General features: G+C 42.4%; 1 pseudogene; it reads right to left on the bottom strand.

Moving 5' to 3' along the window:
- Window positions 1–888: 888 nt before the first annotated feature.
- LOC143608053 (two-pore potassium channel 1-like) lies at window positions 889–6,026 on the bottom strand (annotated as a pseudogene).
- Between the last annotated feature and the right edge of the window lie 284 nt (window positions 6,027–6,310).

Here is a 6,310-nt window from a genome sequence, read left to right as displayed (position 1 = left end):
GCTTACTTCTGGCCGCTTCTACTCTCCACCGCTCTCTTCTTACTAATCGTCGTCGTTTCGGCCTTACTTCACCCCCGGAGCCCAAGTTTCCGGCGAGAAAGCCGGTGAGGGCATCCTGGATTACGTTGCTGGTCAACAGGAGTTTGGAGAAGGGGCTAGTAAACCGGAGCAAATGTAACACTCGGTTTTTGTTTCTCTAACTGTTTATTTGTTTCTCTCTATTTAGTATTGTCATTGTTATTTAGAATAATGATTATAATAATTATAATAATAATGATATCAAGTTTAATCTAGTTATGTTTGTATATGTTGTTGTTATAGTATGTGAAATCAGTTACTAATGTGGTGATTTAGGGTTTTATTCAGATTGATCCATGTATTAACAATGTTGTAGAACTCACTAGTAGCTAGTCGGGGATTGAAAATTAATATAAAGATGCTAATTGTGATTGACGTTTTCGTTCAATGGCATGTGTGGTTGATGGTTAAGCTTTGGGACTTTTAAAGTTTTAGGTGAAACCTGACTTGATGGGGTTTTCCTAGAGCGTGAAAATCAGTAGGACGGTTGACATCTATAGAACTCACTAGCAGTTGGTCGGGGCGGGTGAGGCAAGGATTAATGATTAGTCGGTGGACTGGAATTTTTTTATGTAATATTTATATATTTTTATGAGTAATTTTTAGTTTTATATATATAGACACACACATTGAATCACCGGAAACTGCTGATCACCGGAAATTGGCCGGAAACTGCCGCAAATTGCTGGAATTAAGTCCTGTTAGAACCCATTTGGTCCGGCTAGGACCTATTAGGTAAGACTGCTGATTTTCTTGCGAGGATTACCCATAAAATAGTTGGTAGTCTTCTGATCAGCGACTAGTGCCGACTAAAAACACGATGTTTCATTACTATACGTTATGTATATTAATGGTTCTGATTAAAGAAACAGTACAAGATATTTGAAATTATGATGATTCACATATAAGAACAAGATCTAAATGAGTGAATTGCATTATTACTCATTCACCTTGTGGATTGAGCAAGGAAAATGTCAGATGGTGACAAAGTACCTGACTCATCCACATCAAGATTCTTGAATTGGGCCATAATAAGTGTAATGTCCTCTTGATTGATCTTGCCCATTTCTTTTAGCTTATAAATCACAATTCAGCAGCCCTAATTCATCAACCACATAAACAAATGGCAATTTCATATATATCCTTACAAATACTGAAAATGTCATATATGCCCTTACAAAGTTGTTAATATATCATATATACCCAATTCATTAAAAATCGTTTAATAAATGACTATATTACCTTGGTTCGATTACATCGATAAATGGTTTACAGTGTAGACCATTCGATGCGATAATTCTTCCAAGGGTTTGCAATTTTGAACAAGTGACGGGAGACGATTTGGATGTCATCAAAGATGAGAAATGTCGTCAAAATTAAATAATAACATAGGTGTAGGGGTATGGTACTAAACCCGGTTTTACGACCCTAAATTTATTATGTTTGGCTTATTTATTATATGGACTAATACAATGTTATTGGGCTGAGGGGGTTTTGTGGAGGTAACCCTAACTGGGCTAGGCCCATTAGGGTACCATGATGGTGGCCATGAGGCTCTCTATATAAGGAGGTCTCCACCTCCTTATTAAGGGGTCATGCTCAATAAGAGCCACCACCACTTTTTTGTGTCTGTAAACAAGAGATTTTTGAGATTTCTTAGCAGGTCACCTCCACACCCCCGAAAAACCATTGCAGGTCTCAAGCAACCGGAGAAGAAGATCAAGACGTGGTTCGTTCATCTCGAAAATCAGTGGGAACATCATCATGGATCAGGTCTGATTCATTTCATGCTTCGACATTGGCGCCATCCGTGGGACGGCAACGAACTACCCTTCGATCTCCCTCTCGGTTGTCAGATCTCTCCCAGGAAAAACCCAGATCTGGAAGTTTACAGAAAAAGGCTTCAAGGCTTGTTCTATTAAAGCTCAAAAAGATCCATAGATCTAAAGGGGTCTTCCAGATCTGTGCAAAAAGAAACTGCCTGATTCGAAGGATCAAGTCTCCGGATCTATGAGGGTTTTAAATCCGCTCCGAGCTTCAGATCTATCTAGATCTGATTTACAGATCTAGATCTAGATTACAGACCTGGATTTTAGGTTTAAAATTGCAGATCTAACTCTTAAATTGCAGATCCAAAAATTACCAGACTTCCGCCGCCATGTACGCGCGCCCGCGGATTCTCACTCCGCAGCCATGCATGTGCCGCCACGGGAACCACCATGTGGGTTTTGCGCAGAAGACTGCCACCACGCATGCTCGCCAGCGGGTCACCATTCCGCCGACATGCGTGAGCGCCCGTGGAAACCACCGCGGAAACCACCATGTGGGTTTTGCGCAAGAGACCTCCGCCATGCACGCGCGCTCGCGAGTCACCACTCCATCGCCGTGCATGAGCGCATCAGGCTACGCGCCAAGCTTAAGGTTGGGAATCCTCATAATATCCCATATGGCTACGCGCCATACTTAAAGGTCGGGAATCCTCATAATATCCCATATGGCTACGCGCCATACTTAAAGGTCGGGAATCCTCATAATATCCCATATGGCTACGCGCCATACTTAAAGGTCGGGAATCCTCATAATATCCCATATGGCTACGCGCCATACTTAAAGGTCGGGAATCCTCATAATATCCCATATGGCTACGCGCCATACTTAAAGGTCGGGAATCCTCATAATATCCCATATGGCTACGCGCCATACTTATGGGTTGGGAATCCTCATAATATCCCCATATGGCTACACGCCATACTTAAAGGTTGGGAATCCTCATAATATCCCATATGGCTACACGCCATACTTAAAGGTTGGGAATCCTCATAATATCCCATATGGCTACACGCCATACTTAAAGGTTGGGAATCCTCATAATATCCCATATGGCTACGCGCCATACTTAAAGGTTGGGAATCCTCATAAACCCATCAGGCCACGCGCCAAACTTAATGGTTGGGAATCCTCATAAACCCATACGCTTCGCGCCGAGTACAAGACCGAACGCGGCTCCGCTCCGTTCAACATGCACACCACCATGATGCTTGAGCGCAGTCGCATATCACATGCTCACGCATCACATATGCTCACGCATCACATATGCTCACGCATATTACATATGCTTACGCATCACATGCTCACACATATCACACAGTCTACGCGCACGAGCATGCAACATCTGCGCGTGGCGCGGGACATAGTCTACGCGTACGCGCATGCAACATCTGCGCGTGGCGCGGGACATAAAGTCTACGCGCACGCGCATGCAACATCTGCGCGTGGCGCATAGCACAAAGCCAGAGCCTATGCGCAAGCGACATAACAAATGAGTAGTCCAATCCCAAATCAGGATAAGGGCAACCTCATTTAGCAGCATGAATTAGGGGACTGTCGTGGTATACCACCACCACGTTATCGCAATAGAAGACATCCGAATCTTAGGGCGGGAGCCTAATAATATCCCACATGGCCACGCGCCAGCTTTATTATTCTTATAGCTTGTAAGTCGCCTCACGCGCAAGCTTCATTATTATTATAGCTCGTAAGCCGCAACTCGCGCAAGCTCATTATTATTATAGCTCGTAAGTCGCCTCACGCGCAAGCTTTATTATTCTTATAGCTCGTAAGTCGCCTCGCGCGCAAGCTTTATTATTCTTATAGCTCGTAAGTCGCCACGCGCGCAAGCTTTATTATTCTTATAGCTCGTAAGTCGCCACGCGCGCAGGCTTTATTATTCTTATAGCTCGTAAGTCGCCTCGCGCGCAGGCTTTTTATTCTTATAGCTCGTAAGTCGCCACGCGCGCAGGCTTTATTATTCTTATAGCTCGTAAGTCGCCTCGCGCGCAGGCTTTGTTATTCTTATAGCTCGTAAGTCGCCATGCGCGCAGGCTTTATTATTCTTATAGCTCGTAAGTCGCCTCGCGCGCAGTTTTTATTATTCTCATAGATCCGTAAGTCGCCTCGCGCGCAGGCTTTATTATTCTCATAGATCCGTAAGTCGCCTCGCGCGCAGGTTTTATTATTCTCATAACTCGTAAGCTGCCTCGCGCGCAAGTTATGTTACATTATTATCGAGATGCGCGCTCCATCTTTATCAGGCCTCGCGCCACTATGATGCGTGCTATATCTTATTTATGCCAGGGCACCATCATTATCATAAGGACCGCAACATGTCACCATCATGAAGAAAATCTCCCAAAACTCAAAGACAATAAAGACAAGGCCGAAGAAAAGGGAAAAAACCGCCTCATGGCCTAACACACCTCATAAAGTCCAGCGCTCCACCTAGACGCTTGCGCGCCCAGGAGCAACGCTGGACTTGGGGGGCTTGTAGGGGTATGGTACTAAACCCGGTTTTACGACCCTAAATTTATTATGTTTGGCTTATTTTATTATATGGACTAATACAATGTTATTGGGCTGAGGGGGTTTTCGTGGAGGTAACCCTAACTGGGCTAGGCCCATTAGGGTACCATGATGGTGGCCATGAGGCTCTCTATATAAGGAGGTCTCCACCTCCTTATTAAGGGGTCATGCTCAATAAGAGCCACCACCACTTTTTTGTGTCTGTAAACAAGAGATCTTTGAGATTTCTTAGCAGTCACCTCCACACCCCCGAAAAACCATTGCAGGTCTCAAGCAACCGGAGAAGAAGATCAGACGTGGTTTGTTCATCTCGAAAATCCGTGGGAACATCGTCATGGATCAGGTCTGATTCATTTCATGCTTCGACAATAGCGTATAAACACATTATGTAATTAGGGGGGGTAGAATGGTCTATTCGTTAAAAAAATTGCATATATGAAATTAAAATTTTAAAAATATGGGTAATTTATTTAATTGTTATTAATGAATTAGGTATATATGATATTTTAAGTATTTTGTAATATTTTAAGTTTTGCATGGGTATATATGATATTGATAATGTTTGTAAGTGTATATATGAAATTAATCCTGATCTGGAAATCATTAATTGGTACTAATTTGGTACAAAGTAGCGTACCCGACAACGCCATCATCATCAAGATCAGCAGCTTCAAGATCTGCAGCAGTTGTTTTTCTTGTAAGAACCCATCTAACCAATGATCTCTGCCTGCTTTCTGTATATGACTCAGCAAAAGCAAACAACAGCTGTGCTAAACATATAGTGCTCATTAATATCCAAAATATAGCAAAAATACGGCCCGCAGGAGTCGAGAAGCTTTTATCTCCATAGCCTAAAGTTGTGATGGTTGAACAAACACAATAAAAGGCATCAACAAGCTCCATCTTCTCAATGGTGGTTAAAAACACGGTCCCAGAAGCAATTAGAATCACCATCAAGAATGAGAATATTATGCACCTGTATCTCACTCTATTTGTTTCCATTTCTTAAGGGTTTCCATTGAATTCGGTTCGCGACGTAGATGCATCGCTTTGATCAATAAAACCTCTTGATTTTCCACCAAGCAGTCTGCAGCTCGGCTCAGACAGAGGCCAACTAGGGCCATACCCGAGAACACAAAAGCACACGCGAGTAGTTTTGTTGTGGTGCTGTTTGGTAAAAGGTCTCCATAACCGACTGTTGTCATCGTTACAATACAAAAGTAGATTGAATCGACAATGCTGTTTGTTTTATCTCCTGAAATCTGGTTTCTAACTAGGTAAAAGCAGATTGTGCTTATGCTTAGGTAGATGAATAAGTAGGTGGCTACCCTTTTGTAATGTGGGTTGACTTCGTCAAAGATTGATTTTGGGCTGTTGAGGAATCGGTTGAGGTTGGATTCTTGAAGAATGGGTTCCACCGTGGGTGCGCTCCTGCATCGTCTTAGTTTTCGGCTTTTGGTTGTAGTGTAGCAGTCGGTTTGAGGGTTGTGTTCTTGGACTTCCTGGTGTTCACATAGTAACGGTTCTTTTCCGTCATTACAAGCCATTGTAAAGCTTTAACAATTAAAAACAGTTTATTAATAACCAAATTGTGTAGAATTTTATAAATTTGTTGGGGATATTTTCAAAATGACAAAACACGTGCGCATTGTTAAGGTTAAGCCTTAGGAAGCATAGGAAGAAAAACATATTTTCGGTTCACAACAGTTTTGGATAGTTTTGATTGTCAAATGATGATGATTAACAAAGTTGTCTATTCGAAGGGACATGATGGTTCAAATGTAATAATGGCTAAAGCAAAATAGTTATTGATTAGTCACATGACTCAATCGGAATCTATGAGTAACAACAGTTATGTTAATGCAACCAGTAT

The sequence above is a fragment of the Bidens hawaiensis genome, unplaced genomic scaffold (genome assembly GCF_021521415.1).
Source record: "Bidens hawaiensis isolate Kalapana, Puna unplaced genomic scaffold, B.hawaiensis_p1.1 tig00095289_1, whole genome shotgun sequence".
In the NCBI taxonomy this organism is placed as follows: domain Eukaryota; kingdom Viridiplantae; phylum Streptophyta; class Magnoliopsida; order Asterales; family Asteraceae; genus Bidens; species Bidens hawaiensis.
Note: the sequence above shows the minus strand (reverse complement) of the source record. Positions and strands in the feature narration are given on the sequence as shown.